A 20,196-nucleotide genomic window follows, 5' to 3' on the forward strand; every position below is an offset into this window, starting at 1 on the left:
ATTCGATCTTCTTCTTACCATTTTTTCTACACTTATTTTCTATTGCAGGTAGTTTGTTCTATATGGCAGAGGGACAGATATTCAAATACAATAATATTTTTAATGTCTTATAAGCTTACGATAAAATACTGCTAATGTACGATACATATTTTGAATGCCTTTAATAACTGATATTTTGTAAGAATACAAAATAAATACCTTGTAATCTTTGGCATTGCTCCACTGTTGGGGTTGTTTTTAACATTCTGTATTATGGGCGCTCTTTCACTCTATTGCTTTTCAGTTTAGCAGTGGAGAATTCTAATGATATCCCATTAACGTGCTGCAGAATTACATGTCTCACAAACATGAATTCCAGCATGTGTAAGATGGTAGCTGTAAAAAAAACTTCAATGTGTTTCTGTGAGCACATTAAGTATTTGGACATCTGATCATATGACCATCCACAGGAAGAAAATCCAGTTTTAGAGAAGGATGAGTGTTTTCTTGTTTGTTTTTACCTTAATGGGTTAGAGTATAAATGAGTCAGGTGTTGTGTATATATACTTGTTTTTACATCAAGCAACAATTGCTGTCTGATACAACCTCACTTAGAGTTTGTTTACTAAGAAAATAGCAGATATTGGAAGGACGAGCTTTGAACAGAATTTATCCATCAGTTGCCTATTTTATTCTTGGCTTAAAGCTAATAGTCTGACTTGAGGAGTGTTAATAGAATCCTATTGTGGCTTTCCTAAATATCTATTGGCTTGTTTTCTTCAAGAATTATTAATGTTTTTTGTGGACATTATGTGGACATTAAAACCAGTGTGAGAATTAATAGCAGAGTTCATCTTTAGCTATTTTAAGACTGATGATTTTTAAAAGAAATCACTGATATTGAGGAAACATGTAGCTTCAGTTCATGATTAATCTCTGGACTACTGGAAATTTGCATCAGGAAGTTTTTTCCCTTTGTTAATGACTCTTGGTGGATTGTACTTGTGTAAGGAGTTGTTGGAGGAACTGAACTTCTCACAACGGGAGCAACTGTCTGCAGCAGGGTGAGACCTGATGTAACTATGCAAAATCAGAAAGAACAGTATCATAAGATGCCTTGTCATTTGTGTGTTTATCAACTTAATGCGTAGGTTATAAGGACGGATAGAAAGTCAGACACAATCTATTTGTTAAGGGTTGGGGTTTTTTTGGTTCCTGCTTTCAGTCTTGTACACTGTTTTGCTGTGGTCTGTAATGATGAGATTGCTAGATTTTTCTAGTAATGAGGAGTTGATGTGAATGTCTTAGTTTCGTTAATATGGTACGTTGATTAGCCCTTCTTAAATGTTTTGACTATTGTAAGGTATTTTATACTGTGCCTGCTACAGGAAACTTATACTGGATCATGATTCTTAACTTGGGTCTTGGCCTTATAGATAAGGTTATGAAATGTAGCTATATATTTTGCTATGTGCTCTTTTATGCAGCTGCTTGACTTACTTTTAGTCAGAAACTTATAGCATTTGATGACAATATATCTGAAAGCTAAACACTCGAAACTATGGAGTCTGATTTTTCTGGGTCGCTAAAATAGACATCTTTGGTTGTAAGGAAGTGAGACAGTAAAGGCAATAGAGTGGAGGTGAGGGGAGTGTCAGATATTGCATCAGGTAATAATCATGAGAGTGGGACACATTCCAGTATTCTGTTATTAAGGTCATTTCCTGAGGGAGAAAAAATAATCTAAAAACCAGTGGTGTGACCCTTCTTAAATTTATGGTGGATTGAAGGACAGGAGACTAAATTAAGGAATCTTCCCCACCTCCTGTCCTCACTGTAAATTTTCCAGACAGACATTAGGCACTCCTGTAGGAAAGGGGAAAAGGTGGCAGAAAAGAGCAACAGAAAATCTGCTTCTAAATGCCACAGATCTAGTACCTGTGAAGATGATAGATGGATAGACCTTGTACACTGCAACAGATTGTCTTGACTAATTGAAGTAACTCTTCATCACAATGTCTTTGGAATCATCCAAGAATGGTCCGGTTTTCAAACTTCATTTGTGCTACTGTTCGTAGTGGTGCATTATCTATTAAAGACCATTAAGGTGCATTTTAGAGTCGGTGTTAGTAATGGATTGATCCTCTTATCATACATCATGATGTTCTACATTAGCATTTGTTTACATTTCAGTATATTCTGAAATGGTCTAATATCCGTGCCCTTGATTTCAAAAAACAGTAAAAATACCCCCAAACTCTTTGGAGTTCAGTGTGGTGCTTTTAATTGGTTTGTGTTGCTAGAATAGTGATTCTGTTCACAAGCGCTTATTAGCATTGGGCATAGATTATCTTTGAACCTGCTGTAGTTTCTTTGTCGTTATACTAGAGGGCTAGCACCAGTTCCTGGTGAATTGATTAATGTGGGCTTATATTAATGGCTTTAAAAAACTTTGTTCTTCTCATTAGTCATTTTAGTTTTCTAGTTTAAGGTTGAAGTGCTCACTTTAAAAAGTAGATCTATTTACTACTAAATTACTTCCCTGTTCTTACATGTTTTCTTGTTTTCTGTAATGAATATGAATAAAATAATATGGAGTAGTTCTGATAACAGGTAAGCCTATAGGGCCTAGTCCAGCTGAACTGAACAGTAGAATTGCATGTTAGAGGTGTAGTACATTACTGAGAAAATCACAATGCAGGTGGATTGAGAGAGATTGTCAGAGGACGATGCAGTTTTATTAGAACTTTGGGGAATATTTATGTAGATTTTGAACATGATTCTGATTACACTAGCTTCACATCTATGAAAATGGAGTTGTAAAAACACTGATTTTCTTGTTAGAGAAATAATGCTAATATAAACCAGCAAAGAATTCATATGATCTTTGTTATTCCTCTTATTTGGTATAATATTTGCATATATCCTGCTTTACTGAATAACACCAGCCAGAAAAACTTACCCAGAAACAGGCTCTTGAAATGTTGTGTGTCAGCTAATAACACTGTTGTCAAGTTACACATCATTGTAATTCGTATCAAAGGCAGTAGTCAGAGTTCATTATTGCAAATGAGTTCTCATAGTCTAGTCATGTACTGACTGTAATACAAATCACCACTTTTAATGTAAAACACAACTCCTTAGTGTTACATTTTATAAAAGTTCCCCTTTAGTAAAGAAATTAGCTATTAACCTTATACCTGTAATTTTGTTTCCTCTTTCGTGTTGCTGATCAATTGCTGAATGTGTAAGTTTTAGAAATGCGAGGCTATTTGATGTTACTGTTAATCAATTATTGAAAAAAGTCATATTGTAAGGTTCACGTATTTACTCCTTTAATGTAAAGCATTAAACAGAAGGAGAAAATACCATTCATTCTTGGTTATTTTTACTTTCAATAGTGAGTTTTTGCCATTGTGAATATAAATAGCAAATAAAAAGTAAGCAGGTAATGAGAAAGGGTCTGCAGCTGGAGCTGCAGACGAGGGAATTCAGTTCTGCCACAAATCCTCTGTTCAGCATGTAGCAAATCTAAACCACTATCCAATCCATTGTCTTGTGTTCAACTGTAGGTGCCCAGAGAAGACTATAGGAAGAAGGCAAGTGAGTGGCAATACTTTCTGCAGGCTTTCTCAGTCCCCTGTGAGTTTTTTTGCAAAAGCCATGTAAGAAGACATGGTGTTCTGTAGATAGTAGCTATTGACGAGCAATTTTCACTTCATTTACGTGAGTTCAAAAAGATATTTGACAAATAACTTTCAACATTTATAGTTATTCCATAGCATAATCACCTGCATATGAAGATTTATTATCTTTAGGGGTTTTCTTTGGATTTCTTTACTGTGTCACTTGCCACTTAATTTGATGCCATTGAGTTCTTACAGTGAAAAAGCAGCACATACTACTTCATAAATTTCTGGCATATTGTGTCCTTTAGCTGTACCTTTTGCAATCTGAACAGTCCTGCCTATTTTTTAAGAGCCTTTAGTAGGGGTCCTTATAAAATACATTTTGAAAGCTCAAGAATACTGTGTCAACCAGCTTTCCTTTGTCCATATGCTGAGTGACTTCTACAAAGATCTGTCATGGATTTGACATTTCATCGCTTTAAAATGAACGTCGTGGTTCTTGCTCTGTGAATGCCTACCAGTTCTGTTCTTCAGAATAGCTTCTACTAATCTGTTCAGCTTAGAATGTCTGTAATACCCAGATTTTCACCCCCCGTCTGACTTTTCTCAAAAGTTAGTATCCGATAACATCACGTTTTCTGTCTTTTAAATCTCTCTTATGAAAGCAGAGATGAAACCTTAAACAAGGTACGCACTTTGATCTCGCTTTGCCAGATGATGAACTGAAAAAAAGGTGACAAAGTCATTCTCTCCTTCTGTGATCTAATAAACCTCTAATTCTTTTTCTCTTCAGTGGGAGAGCTTCACAAAGAGAGGTTGGAGCATAACCCTCTGTAGAGTGAACATAGCCTACTGACTAGCTAGATTTCCCTGAAGAGAGAAGGCTGGGTTTGAGGAAGAGATTTGGAACCTGGGTCTCTCTTACACTTCTAAGGAAGACATTTGGTAACCATTAAAACAAAACACAAGAAAAACCCAAAACTACCCTTTTTAAAAAGAAAAGAACACAAGTGAGTAATATATGAGACTGTGAATCCTAAATGGGTATTGATTACTGAACCTGGAAGACAGGAGCATTTTAAGCCTTCATATTGGCTAGATCAGCCAAATCCCTGCTCAGTGTTCTGAATATTGCAAATTTGATTTTAGGCCCATATTCTCCACACATATAAAGATAGATGCTTTTACTTTTTATGACTGGAAATTCTAGGACCATGAGGACACCTAAATCCTCATGCAGATCCAACTCAGAAATGCTACTATTCCCAAATGTTTTCTCAATGTTTTTTGCTCATGCTTTTTTTAATAGAGAAATAATATAGTTTAGATAGTTTTTTGTGTTGTTGTTTTTAAATGGAGGAAATATTCAGAGGACTAAAAGGTATCCTTGTTATTGTAACACTGAGTGGTAGTGTTCTACCTGCTTACAATTTCATTAAATTAGTATAGATAAGTTTGTTTTATAGCGGTGTAGTTAATATTTATTAAAAATAATTTTTTAAAAGCTTCATTTTTACCTAGATTTTTTTTTTTCAGCTCAGGATGGATTTGCCATTGTGTCTTCTTTCTTTTAGTAACAGAAAACAGGTTTGGATTTTTAGCAAGTTCCAAAATGTTTACTATTCTCCTCCCTAGGGACTGTGCCTAGAAAGAACAGTTAGAGGTAATCACACGTGCAAGAACTGCAGTCTCTACACAAATTAAAATCTGAAAAGTTGATCTTAATTCAGATTTTAATTCCATTGTTGAATGGATGCCTTAAATTCATTTTAATGGCTCTTTTCTCCTTTAGATATTTCTTAGTTTTTTTTAAAATGTCTAAGAGATGCTTGATTATAAGTGCTTCTGAAGAAATGGTCTTGCTTTGCAGAAGGCTTGCCAGTCTTCTGTTGCATCTCTCTTTCAAACTTCTGCCATTCTTCAGAGATTGTGACAGCCCTTTTGTCATGTAGTAGAATGAAGTTTCGTAGGAATTGAGAACACTTCAAATCAGTGTTATTTGACTGCCTGAAGAAGCGATCTCTGGTGTGTGAACTGGGACTTTTGCTTTTATCTCACCCACTCCCTTCCATTTGTCCCTGGTCAGCCATCTCTCTATTAATCCAAAGGGTTTTTTTTAATTTTAAATTCAGTAAGAATTTTTTTTTTGGGTCAGGGGGGATATGTAGAAGGATTTACAACACTGTAGACTGTATTTTAGAACAGGCCCCAAACCCCCATAATGTCCTTTATGCTGCTTCCTTGCTTATTTCTGTGTCATGATCTGCTGGAAGTGTAGAAAGAGAGGAGTCGCAAATGAGTTAGGTTGGAGGCGTAAAGCCTACTTTACCTTCCTTATTTAGTGAAAGCATAGGTAAGTAATTTAGCAGATGAATGTGTTTATGTTTACACCTTAGAGATCACCTTTCAAAAAACTGTATGGGTTCAGAAGCTTTCATTAACGTTATCTGACTAACAAAGTGTTGGAAGTCTGAGGTGTAAAGTTGAATCCTTTGCTGTCTTGGAAATGTTCCAAGATGACTGGTAGAGTGTTGATTTTGTTTGTGAATGAAGTACTTTCTCATCCTCGTTTTTTTTTTTTTTTTGACAGATTCTGTTTATAATTTCTTAGGGATAAGAATAATAACCAAAGATCTTGGTTGATGCAAAAGACTAATTGCAGTCCTTATTTGTGCAAATAGTTCTGCATGAACGCTCTCAGGCATGAGACAGCTTAGCTATAGAAGGCCAGAAGGAAGAAAAAATTGCTTGACATACTATTGTGTTTTACATATCATAGAATCATAGAGTATCTCAAATAGGAAGGGACCCATAAGGATCATCAAGTCCAACTCCCTGCTCCTCGCAGGCCTACCTGAAACAATCATATGACTGAGAGCATATGACTAAATGTTTTTTCAGAATTGTCTGAAGCTTTTTCATATATCAATTCAGTTAAAATTATTTATCAAACAATGATTTTACATTTAAGGAATTGTATCTACTTAGGGCTGAAATCTCAGTCAGGCTTGACTTTAAAGTTGTAAATGCATAAATGCTTAAAAAAAATTTAAAAAGGCTTTGGAAAAGTATCTGAGGTATAATGGAAATAACTTGTCTACCCAGCTATTGATTTATTCTAGACCATATTATAATTTCGTGAAATGACAAGATGTATTTTATGTTAGATAAAAATCTAAAAATTAACTTTAATGCAACTTTTATTTAATGTTTAAAAGTAACAGAATGGGACAGAGGGCTTGCCTTCAAACAAGTCTCTAAAACTCGAGCAAGAATGGAATTGTTTTTCTTATTTTCCACTTGGGTACAATAACAGTCTAAAATATGCAATCACAACCTGGCAAAAACTTCAGAAAATATTAGTCTTCAAGCTTTATCAGCAACAACATCAAAAAGGCTCTGCTAAAAAAAATGGGTTAGGATTCTTAAAGGAAGTAAGATTTACTAGACTTTCATCAGTTCCATTTGTGACAATTAGTGAAGTTCATCCTTAAGCTGAAAAATTTCTTGAGTCATAATACCTTTTAAAACCAGTTTTCAGAGTAAGATATAGTGATGGTAATTAAAAGGTGTTCATTTGTATAGTTTGTGGTACTTCAGGAGATGAGTAGGTCTACCAGAAATCATCACGATCACTTGACCATACTTGAAATTCATTGTGTTTTAATTCATCTGGTATTGAAAATTTATGAAGAAATGTGGTTATTTTTGCAGACATCCCAAGAGCCTGATTGGGAGATGTGATTTTTAAAGTAAGGTTTGCATTTCTTCTCCACAGAACTCTTATTGATTATTATATCACTGTTAAGTCCTCATTGCTATCCTTTCTGCATGAACTCTCAACAAAATTTCATTGAGGTGTGTTATTTTGTCTAAAATAAAGATGGAAGCTAGACTCTGTATAAAAAAAAAAAAAAAAGTAAATAACTAATATCAGGAGGACCATTGCTTTTTTTATTCTGATGGTACTGGTCAACTAGGAATAGCCTGCCATATTACTTTACATTAGAGATCCCAGCACTTTGCAGATAGTCCAGTCAGAGAATTAATTTGTCCTTTCTGGAGTGTCATCAACAATGTGAATCGGAACAGTGTGGGCTTGAATCTCAAATCCTTGATATCAGAGTGAATGAAGATATCTTATAATCTCAGCGAGGAAGAAAATAGGAGACTATTGAAAAGGGCTTGAATACGTATTTTTAATGTTGTAGGCTAAATAAATTCTTTTTCAAAGCTAGGAGGAAGCATCGACTCGTAGGTGTCAAGAGACCATGAAGATAATACATAATGGAAATATTAATATAATTTTTTCAAGCAAAATATCCCTTGGGACTCGGTACTCGAGGGAGAGAGATACAATTTTTTAAATTAGGTATTTTTAAGGAGCCAAACTTCATGTAATTTATTCTTAAAAGTGAAACAAAGATTATGCACCCTAAAAAGCAGGAAATCAATATAATTCCAGTAAAGCAGAAGCAGAATGTGCAGAGCACAGTTGCAGAGGCTGAAACTTTGTCAGAAAGCTTCAAACGTTTTTATTTATGACTATAACCCTTAGTGTCCCTTAAGCTTTTGGTCATAGTGTTTTCTTGTTTTATACCTTGTTGTAGGCCTGTAATATTTGGGGCTGATAACACATACATTTAGCTTCTAAATTTTTTTTTTTAAATTTAATGTAATTTTCATGTCCTCTTGCAATTTCTGCTTCACTGACTGGGAATCATTTTGTATTATGATTTTATATTAAAAAAGGGGGACATTTTATTTTAGGATTGTTGGTTAGGCGTTCTATACTACTTGTGAATACGCAGAGGTAAAATTGTATGAAATAATGGGAAATTGGTGAAACATGATATGTTGTGGTTTAGACATCAAAAGACAAATATTCCCATAAAAATATTAATTTTGAAGCTGGAAACTGAACAGGAATTGAAAATACAAACTTCTCCTTCAGTAAGCTTGCTGAGACTGCTGGCAAAATGACTGGGATAACTGTGTGCAACAGGCAGTTTTTGAGCTTATGTTGGGACTGAAAGTAAGCCCCTTTCATTTCACCACATAATTACTGGAAGTTATTAACAATTCATCTGCTGATACATGATAAAAACAAAACTGCTGTGGATCAGTACATCTGATACAAATCTTCATATTATACTTACTGAAAAATATTTTCCTTAAATTTTACGTACTTTCACAGTTGTAGAAAATACTCAAGATATTTGGAAGAAGAAATATCCTACTTCAGATATTTTTCTTACAGTGGAGTTGTATGTTTCTTTTAATTCTCAAATCTGGTTCCTTTGTGTTTTCGAATAGCAGTCAGCCTTTCCTGTTATGTTTCCCATGTTCAATATTAATTATGCACTTGTGAAAGATCTTGAAAATATGATTGTCAAATAATGCCGATTCAGATCTCTCTTAAATACAGATCTTCATTGTTGTGTTTATCTTCCTTTTCTGTCTACTACGAAAAGTAAAGCATTAAACAAAAATCTAATTGTTCTATATCCAACATAATTTTCTGTCTGCAGAAAGGCCCAAAGTCCTCTCTTCCTCCTTGCCCCCTGGGTCATTTGAAATGGAAATTACAGTAGCTAAGAAGGCTTGGGAACTGGAACTGAAGAACAACTCTTCTCAAGAAAATTGACTTTAAAATAATTGGACCCCTAAAGATAAGGTTGATAGATCTTCTCACTGGTGTATTTTATGGCAGATACCATTGTAAATTGTGCCTTGGTATAATATTTCTTAAAATCAATGGTAAGATCATTGTCTTTGCCTTTGAACAGCTACTGAAGGGCATGATATGAAAGTGTGGCAGTAAGATGACTTTGAAACTTTCCAGTTCAGTGGTGGTCTTTATTATTTGGGATTTATAGGAACTCTAATTTATTCAAGGTACCGATGGCCCTGAGAGGCTATTCCAACTTAGAAACTCGTATCCCTGAGTTTACTTGCTGTTTGAGAGTGAGATCGAGGAATTTCCAGTTGACCATCTCCACCAACATTCTATCTTTCTATGCCGCTAAAGTGGCATGAGGTCATGGGTGTGTTGGACATTTTGTGTTTATACTCTAGCCTTTATTGCAGCTTTTCAGTTTGATAATACAAACATTTGCACACTTTTGGGTTTGGGGTTTTTTTTGTGAACTATCCAGACCAAAAATACAAACATGAACAACAGCAGACTGCAATGCATCATGGTGTCAAGAGCATGGATTCTTAAGTCATTTATCAGTCATTATTACAGCCCAAATTCTGTTTGTATATAAACTCCTAGTTTTTATTGTGAGGTATGTGTTACTTGTTGCATTGCTGTCCTTCTAGAAAAGGTATTTATTCTGTATAATGAGTGAAAGACTAATTAGTAGTGTTCACTCCACGTGGAGCAATCTGTGACTTTTTTTTTATTGTAGAAACTTATGACAATACTATAATACACTGATTTTTGAAAATGAAGTGACTGAAGAGCACACATCTTAGTGTTCCGTAAAAATATGGAGCAGTGAATTTTCCAAAAGAATTTTGCCCTGTTTCCTTTATTTAGGGACCAGCTGCCACTGTAGATATAGCCTACCTACACGCAAATCCCACCTATAAAGGAGGAAAACAGCAATCTGAACATGTAGAATTTACGGGTTTGTATTTCAGCAGAGAATTTACTAAAAAAGTTTAGTTAAAAAAGCTGAATAAGAATATTTAATTGTTCGGCTTTTAATTAGAGGAATAAAATAGTGACATTATTAAATTGCTTTGCAAGTGACACAAGATCAGAAGTTTTATTGATTTCACTCTAATTTTTTTTTTCACTGACTTGGGATAATACCCAGCTTAGACACATGCAACTGAAATATCTCATCACACTTTCACCAGACAAAGAATTCTGTAGAGGCAACCAGTGCAGATATTCTTGATGCCCAAGAAGAAAGGGGTTAGTAGTATTCTCTCTCCTCAGGACTGCCTTCATTAGTGTGTACCAGAATTATTCCTCTGAGAAGCGAATGCAAGGCAGTGTAAATTCACATCCTGGTATGCAGTACTTCCTTTTGCATGCAAGTGCTGGGACAGAAAGCTTAAACTCTAAACCAGAAGTCCTGTTGTAAGGCTCTTGCTTCACAAGTGCGTGCCTGGGATTGTTAAGGGATCATACCTGTAAGAAAAACCCTTTGTTCTGTGTTCGGTGTTGTGCAGTAGGTTTGTAGTTTGCAAGAAGGCAATTTAGGATGTCCTGGAAAAACAGATCTTGCGTATTTTTTGAAAGCAAAATCAGAGGCATAATCCTACTCTGAAAATTATTAGAGTATTAAAAATTCAGGGTACACTGATGGCAAGTCTTGTAAAATCAGATGACCAGTTACTTTGAGACAGTGTTGTTTTTGTGGGTGTAGATTTACACAAGAAGAAAATGTGAGTACTTGATATTTAGAATTATAATTTGCTAATATGTATGATTATGTATGTTTTCCAAATAGGATAGGACCTGATTTAATATAAATTTTAAAGGCTACAAAGAACCAAACTACATTTGATTTAGAATATGGCCATTCTATGAAACAAATTCCATAGCTAAACTCCTCTTTCACCTGCTTTAAGACTTTTCCTTTGTAAAACTTTGCAAGATAGCAATGAAGAATGTGATAACGTTGCTCCCTCTCTCGCACACATATACACAAAGTTGGGATATATCAGATTTCGTCTTTGTCTTAATACATTGCTTGATGTGACTTTATGCTTAAGCTAAGTTATGTGTGCAATTTTCTTTAAAGGCTGCAGCTATTTCTTCTTAGAATCATAGCGTTTCCTGGTGACCTTTAAGAATAGCCATATTGGCTTTAGTGTTGTCTTAGCTTATCTCAGCAGAAAGTATGGCTGACTTTGTAACTCTGTAACAACTGGGACTGCTTATGGTTTTTGAGAACAGTTGTTTCATAATTTACTCTTTACCGCAAAAGAGTTTCTCTAGGTTTTGCCTAAACTAGGATTGCTTAGCTGTTCTTGGTATTTGATTGTATTTTACTGCCAATGTGTTCTCAGTTTAAATGCTGCTTAGGTAGCAAAGTAAGCAGCTTTTGCTAGGGTAAGTAATTCCAATATGCCCTAAGAGTAAGAAGGTTTGTGTTGGCAAAACTTAGTTTTGCCAATATGATTGCTATTGCATTAGTTGCTCTTTTTGGGAGTCTGTGGTGGTTAAATTACCTTTTTTGTGTCCAGGATTGTTATACCCACATCAGCAAAATTCTGTTTTACAGGCATGGTCTAAGCTTTTAATTTAACTAGTAGATTTGGCCCTGAAAAATGAGCCTTAAATGTAATAACTCTTCCTATCTGCAATCCTGGGACTCTTACAACCTGGTTGTGTCCGAGGTGCCATAACTGTCTGTTTAAGGGTTGTTAGATGGCACAGGGGAGAATAGCCTTCAGGTTCTTCTGAGCTATGTAAGGGAACTTGTTGAGATTTCCTTTGCATATGGATATTTTTTCCATCAACTTAATGAGAACAGAAATTGTCCTTAAACTCAGGCTTCTGAACTTAGAAATGATGAGTTTCTTTCCTTATATGAACTCTTCTTTCTCCCTCAGAATGTATTACGCTTTCTGTTGGGTGTAACTTGTGCTTTCACACATTTCTGCATGCAGGAAGAATTGAACACGTTTTGTTGAACAAGGCTGTTACTTAGCTACATGAAACATGTTCATATAGGTCCATGCAATTATATTGTTTTGTTACGCTTTGACCAATTCAGTGGATGTATTTTACTTGTCTCTAGGTCCGCATGCTAGTGCTGTAAAATGTAATAAATCTTCTTACGCTAAGCCCCCACTCCACCCTGACTTCATATAGATTCTATGTGATCATCATTACCACATTCAGGTAAATGGAAGGATCAGAGAAATAGGAAAACAATGTGAAATAGGAAACCATTATTTATACTTAATGCATATATATGACTTCTAAGTAATTCTTAGTTCTTGATAAATATGGTTGTTCTATTAGCATGCCTTTCGTTCCTTATTACCATACGATTTTTCCTTTGCATAACATGATTTCAGCAAATATGAAGGACCAGGGCTCTGATAGGTGGCATCAATATAAATTAAGTGGTTTATGATTTTATGACCCTTGGATGTTTGTTCTAGCCCCTTTTCAATTTTCTCATTAAGTTCATAGAAAATGTGCAATTCCTTTTAGTTGCTTCAGTACCCAGTCAGTGCTTTAGCTTACACAATCCATGAAAATAATACCTTCTCCTCTTTCTTACTGGACATCAATAAAAACTCTTAAATGGAAACATGTAATTTTAGGAACATATGGGTTCTTTTTAACTAACAGCTTACCAAACAATTAATCTGATTATTGTTGTACAAGGAGCCAGTGTAGGGTGCTACACATGTCCTGATTTTGCAGGGATAAAGTTTATAGAATCACTTTTCTGTTACATTTTGTTTCAGTTTGTGGCCAGCTGTGGTAGTATGGTGATCAAGGTCATTAGCAGTGAAAGCCAGGGCAGCTGACCCAGGCTGGCCCACAGGTGTGTTCTGTAACATTAACATCAGGGTCACTATAAATGGGAAAGCTGGTTGGGGATGGGGGGTGTCTTTGCTCTGCTCTCTTCTTTCTCTTTCTCCTTCTCCTCTCAACAGTTGTGATCCCTGGAGGCACTTACCACCACTCTATGGGCTGAGTATAACTTTGTGTCTTTTGTATTAGCATTGATATTGGTTTTCTTATTTTATTAAGTCTGCTTAAATTTCAACCCCTGAGTCTCCCTCCTTTTCTCAATTCCCTTTCTCAGCTGGGGAGGGGTCTTGGGTGATAGAACAACTGCTTATGGTTTAGCCCTGGGTGCAGGCTAAACAGAGACAACACAGTAAAGCTTCAAACATGAAACTGGATGCTTATTTTAGTCAAATATAATTCCTGTTTATTCATAGACAACTATATAATATAACTTTGTGTTTTTAACAGACATACTACTTACAAGACAATATTGTAGTATGTTCTATGCTGAGTTCCCTGAATAAGTGTGCAAAAGCATCTGCCTCATGTTGAGCATACAGTCATAGTGGACATCATCAACACTTCAGATGTGCTCTCTGTGCTCCAGTTCTGCATTTATTACGTGGACTTCATAATACAATCTAGTCTTATAGCTGTATCACAAGGCTAAAACCTACCCAATGTTTGTGAAGCACTTCAGTAATATTATAAAGACACAATTTGATGTTTTTGGTGGTGTTTGGTGAATAGGCATCTAGTACAGTGTATAAGGAAAAGGGAAAATCATTCTTCAAATTAGACAGTATAATACAGGAAAGAGTATGTAATAATATAATTTGTATATCATCGTAGTGTTAGTGAAACACATGCTTTACTAATAAATAAAACTGGTTTGAGCTATAAGAATAGAAACGGCTGCATTAATGTATTACTGGTTTTTGAGAATATTCTTCTTAAAATAGATATATATGCTGGTTCATATCTGATTTCAAAATTCAGGAGAATACATCTAAGTTTTATTTTGGGTAACCACTTCTCAGTATTGTCAAGAGAAGTGGCTGACAAATGTATCATATTAATATGGTAAACCCAAGAAGTTAGTTAATGTAGGATGCTTTAAAAAACACAGCATATTTGTAATTCCATTATTTAATGGTGCATGATGACTGTTTCATAGTACGTGTAGTAGTATATTTCTGAATTTTGATTAACTTCTGCCATTTAAAAGTATTACTTTAATTACCGTTCCAGTCACTTCAATCCCATCAGTGAAGCAAATCTAGAAGTCATTTCCAAAGCAGTATGACATTGGTGTTTCTATTTAATAGCTGCAGTGGAGCTCATTTTTGTTGAGAGCTAGGCAAAGGCTGAGGTTCTGGGTCATGGATTTTGGCAACAACTATTCTACTACTCTGCTTCTTTTGTGAGTTTAGTGTGTTAAACAAGAATTCACTTCCTCTCTTTTTAAATAAATCTTAAAATTTGTTTTTACAGCCTTGTGGAAGAAGTCCATCTTTTTCCAGTTCTTTTCCAAGTCATCTTGGTAAGATTATTTTTTATATATATATATAAATAATAGGTATCTTATCTGGTAAATCATGTCAAACTAGTAAGTAAGTTTAATGAGGCATGTTGATAAACTAATATGATGTTGATGAATTGAACAGTGTTTCACTATAAAAGAATCCAGCGTAAGCAGATGTATCTGCAGTTCTCACCAACTATCTACTGTATAAAACCTTTCTTTTATAAAAGAAATACTTCTTTCTCTTCTGAACCAAACAAAAATCTGAAAAATAGAATGTGCTTGATCCTTAATTAGACCTATATATTTGCCCAACACAAGCAACAAATGCTGAGGAACTTTCATTTTAACCCAAATATGCATCAAACCTGAGTTTGGCTATGATAATGCCAATTCCCACTCTTTGCTTTTAGAATTTCTTTCAATATATCAAAAAAAAAGTATCAAGGATATGATTTTGGATAGTCACATGCTGAATTTCCATCCCTATGTAAGATCTACCACTTATGAAGACCATGAAAAAATGGTGACGGTTTTGTGTCTCTGGAGTGTTGCAAAACAAATATGTTAATAAAGAAGAAAAATCTGTAGACCGGTTTGGAAGCTGGGTACTGTGCTATCCACTAGCCTTCTCATGGCTAAATTCCACAATCTCGTTTATTTTTTCAATAATTTTGTTCATGAAGTTGTATCAGGTAAGTGTCCTGTCATGTAAGCATGGTCCTGATGAATACTAAATACATATTATAAAAAAAATGCATAATTTATGCAATGCAGGCAGATTACATACTTGGTTTTGTATCATTCTTGAAATTCAGTCTTACTCAAGGTAGGCATTCATAAATGTGATTCTGAATCAACTTTGATTTTTCCTTTCTTAGGTTTAAGCATTTTAATCTCTTTTTCTTTGCAGTGATTTATTTCACTGCCTATCATTTTAAATCTCTTTAATACTGCATACCCAGATAAGTCCCTTTTTATTAAAGTAGCCTCTTTAGTGATGATAGATTTTTCCAATAGCATACAGAACACAGGCTTTATGCTATTTTGGGTACATATATGTACATATCTCTTACTGTGATAAGTATTAACAATAAAAACAACATTTTACAGTCTTTCATAAATAGTTTTGACCGAGTATAAGTATTGCTTTTAGGTAGTAAGAGGAACACAGTAAAATATGAAAGTCAAATGTTTCTTGTTAATATCCTTAAATATGAAATTAATGTTTGAAATGTCTCCAGGTGTTGGAATCTTTAAGTTTAAATGCCTATATATATAATACACATATATGCACACACACACGTATGTATACACATATGTGTGTGTTAGTATATAGCTATGAGTATTTGAGCGTGGTTATGATCTCAAGAAATATTCTCGGATCTTGAAAACCTTTTTATAATGAATGGTCATGGTATTTAAAATGTTTCTATGTCGTGCCATGTAAGCAGGACAAGTTGGAGTCGGTCATAAATACTGCCTCTTGACATCCCTGCACACAGTTTGACCTCATGAGTTCTAGAAATAGTTTTTAGAGAGTGGAAAGCAGCTAAGCTTAAAATCCTCTTCATGACTGATGGTCTGTGAAGGTTTCATAGCTTTCTTAAACCTCTATAGCTGTCTTGAAGCTTGTGGTTAGAGTTGTGAGGGAAAAAGCTTACAGCTTTTAGGCACGAAAAAAAAAGAAATCCCCTTTCAACATGCTTTGTTCAGAGAAGATACCTATAGTGGCTTCAGTTGCCATATATAGCAGTCGGGCTTTAACAGCGCACTGTCTGTCAGGTGTGAGCTTGATTGGCTTCAAGGCATGTGAGACCCTAAATCGGTTGCTACTCTCCTTACTGTTCCCCTGTTTTCCCTACAGAAGAGTGAATTTAGCAAAGGGATGTTAAGCAATTGGGAAGGCTCAGGAGCCAGGACTAATCAGACTGGAAGGATTAATCATTAGGCTGGTTTTCCTCATGAACAGAACTGTCGTAGCAGAGTCCCACGGCGCAGTCCACGAGAGGGCACGGAGTAAATGTACGCAGACCAATATGGTCGTTAAGCAAATCTCCTTTATTCGCGTGTCTGAGGGTACATTTATACTATTTCGCTACCGTGCACGCTCCGTGTGCGTGTCGTCTTAATCCTAATTGGTTAACATACCTTACATGTACTAATATGATTGGTGTGCATGCTTTGTCCACGCGCCTCTATATTAGTTCTGATTGGTTTATGCTAATAGGCCGTACTATGCTGTCATGACATTCTTCTTGTATCAATCTTGTTTCGACTTCTACATATTTTGCTTGTCTCAGTAGCCAAGGTCCTTGCTCGTCGTTATGATTGGTCAGTTCATCACCACCTACTACCACCCCCTAGGACATGGCTCGTTCAGTACGTGACCATTGTCTCGTAGAAACCCCACACAGAACAAATTAGCAAACTCCTTCATTATAGGTTTCTGAAATAATTGTTATGGTCATATGAGTGAAGGGAGCTGCATATCATTTACTTTCCATTACTGTCCATAAACTAGTCTTTGGCTAGGTTTATACTTCTATTGGTTTCAAGAAACAGCACACATCAGTAACATTGATCCCTGTGTTGTTGTACCTAGAATTTTACCAGACCCTAAACTATTGAATTTGAATTATGCTTCAGTCAATACACTATTTTGTACTGTCAGTAAGTTAATGTAGAACTATTACTATCAAGTTCAAGGAATATCACTAGTACTTCGTAATTTTCAATGCAGAGACCAAATGTCCAATATTTTTTCTATGTATCATTAAATGTAGCTCATGTTATTTCCAGTGATGCCACTGACAGGACATTGACTATTTTAGGCTCTGAAGGGAAATAATGTGGGCTCAGTATTGGAGAGTATCTCCAGGAGCAGTCTTCATTTCTAGACTGTGCTACAGTCAAAGTGGGATTGAATGTACTAGCAATTCACAAGAAATAGGTTTTAATGTGACTGCTTCTCACTGTTCATTGATGTAGAGTTGTACTGCCTCATATGCTGCATACTACTCTATGTTGTGGCCTAAGCAATAACACTGAGATTTGGCAATTTCTTACCCTCTATCATGTATCTAGACCAGTTAGATTTCTGAACTCAGCTGAATCCTACCAAATCTAATCTTTCGTGTCATTTATGACTGCAATTCTGTAAATGTTATAGTTGCCAAACAAAAGGAGCTGCATCAGTGAAAAAGGCTGTTACTGTCTACCTAAAAAGTTGTTCTAAGAGAATAACTGTTAGTTTTAGTCACTTGAGCTAGGTTTTAGTTACTGATCTATTAGTAAGAGGCTTTAAATACAGTTGCTGTTCTCCTGAAACACATTAACAATCACTTATCACTCAACTCTTAGTTCCATTTAGGAAATGTAAATTAATAGTGTACTTCGTGAATATGTGAAAGACCTGGATACTGTTCTTTGTTGCAAAACTTCAGAGGGGAATTTCACGTTACACCTGAATGCAAATCAATTTCATCAGTACCCTGATGCCAGATCCTAGTGCTAGCAGTTACATAGATTACGAGTAGTTCTACAATGCAATATGAGGGTATGACTGCAGTATGAGTAGGCATTTATCTTGCTATAATCTGTAATGAGATCAGTGAAGATGTAGTGATGTATAGCTGTGGAGAAAGGAAGAAGTATTGACAATACATGAGCATATTCAGGACAGTAAGTAATTGAAAAACAGAAGGAAAGTTGGCATCATAATGTGTAAAATTTAAAAGGTGCAAATTCCCCTTGCTAACAAGATTAAAAATAATGAGCCAAATTCCATGATGATGTAAATCACAGAATCAGTCAGGTTGGAAGAGACCTCTGGGATCATCGAGTCCAACCGCTGCCCTGACACCACCATGTCAACTAGACCATGGCACTAAGTGCCATGTCCAGTCTTTTCTTAAACACAGCCAGAGATGGTGACTCCACCACCTCCTTGGGCAGCCCATTCCAATGTCTAATGGCCCTTTCTGAGAAGAAATGCTTCCTAATGTCCAACCTGAACCTCCCCTAGCGAAGCTTGAGGCTATGTCCTCTTGTCCTATCGCCAGTTGCCCGGGAGAAGAGGCCGACTCCCACTTCACTACAACCTCCCTTCAGGTAGTTGTAGACTGCACTAAGGTCACCTCTGAGCCTTCTCTTCTCCAGGCTAAACAACCCCAGCTCCCTCAGCTGTTCCTCATAGGACAGACCCTCCAGACCCTTCACCAGCTTGGTGGCCCTCCTCTGGACTTGCTCCAACACCTCAACATCTTTCTTGAAGTGCGGGGCCCAGAACTGGACACAGTATTCAAGGTGCGGCCTCACCAGCGCCGAGTACAGAGGATTGATCACTTCCCTAGACCAGCTGGCTACACTATTCTTAATAGAGGCCAGGATGCCATTGGCCTTCTTGGCCACCTGGGCACACTGCTGGCTCATGTTTAGCCGGCTGTCGATCAGCAGCCCCAAGTCTCTTTCTGCCAGGCCGCTTTCTAACCACTCTTCCCCCAGCCCGTATGATGCCGGAAGTTGGGTTGATGCCAAAAGTTGGGTTGATAGAAGGTGTAAATATGAAATGCTGCTGTTGATGAAGTAGAAGGAGCTGTAGCAAGAAAAGTTACTGTGGAATATGTTTCACGTTTTACTTTCTTGCTGCCTCTTTCTGCTGCATCCTTAGTCTTCTGATTCTAATATATGTACTGTGCAAACCTGTGATCTATCTGAAATATCAGTATATTATATACAAAAATATTCTTTTTGAATATTATGTTATAGTGCTGGAGTGAGGTTGATAAAGGAATTGGAAGTATTTTACTCCCATTTTTATAAATTATGGCTATTTTTATTTAGATTGCTACCAAGATTTTGCTGAGTAGCTAGCAATGAAGTGGGCATATATGTTATCTTCTGTGCTAGGTTACTTTTTAGAGGGGGTAGGACGGGGACCCTCCACACATAAATATTACCTGGCCTTCTGTTAGGGTTATCTGAATCTAAGCTATTGTACAGAAAAGAAATTCTGTGTAGTTGGTGAAATTATATTTTTCTGTCAATTAAATTTTAAAACTAAAGCTAATGATGCTTGTGATTAGGAGCTCAGTGCTATCTTCTTTTTCAAGCTCAGTAGTCAATTGTGTGCTTATCCTATTAAAATCTCTACTGTAACTTTTAATCACACCAGCATCTCACAGACTTCGGTTTTTGCTGTCAAATGTTTTTTTGCAACATTCTGTATTTTAATGGTCAGTAATCAAATGAAAAATGTGGCGACATGGATTTAAAAGCATATCCTTATAGTAAAAATTACTTTATAGTAAGATTGAAAGTTATTGTTTTTATAAATGATATCTTATTAAATACCATCAACCAATGGTAGATAGTGTCTTAGTGTCTAAATTGTACAATCTAATTTAAAGGTAAAAATGTAATGATAAACAAGTCCACATATTCTTCATATTTTTTGAAATAATTACGATTAATTTTAAAATTACAAATTTTAAATGATTTTCCTTTGAATACAGTGGAAAGTTGTTACTATGAAAATACAAAATATGTTTCTTTTCGTAGTC

The sequence above is a fragment of the Nyctibius grandis genome, chromosome 7 (genome assembly GCF_013368605.1).
Source record: "Nyctibius grandis isolate bNycGra1 chromosome 7, bNycGra1.pri, whole genome shotgun sequence".
NCBI lineage: Eukaryota > Metazoa > Chordata > Aves > Nyctibiiformes > Nyctibiidae > Nyctibius > Nyctibius grandis.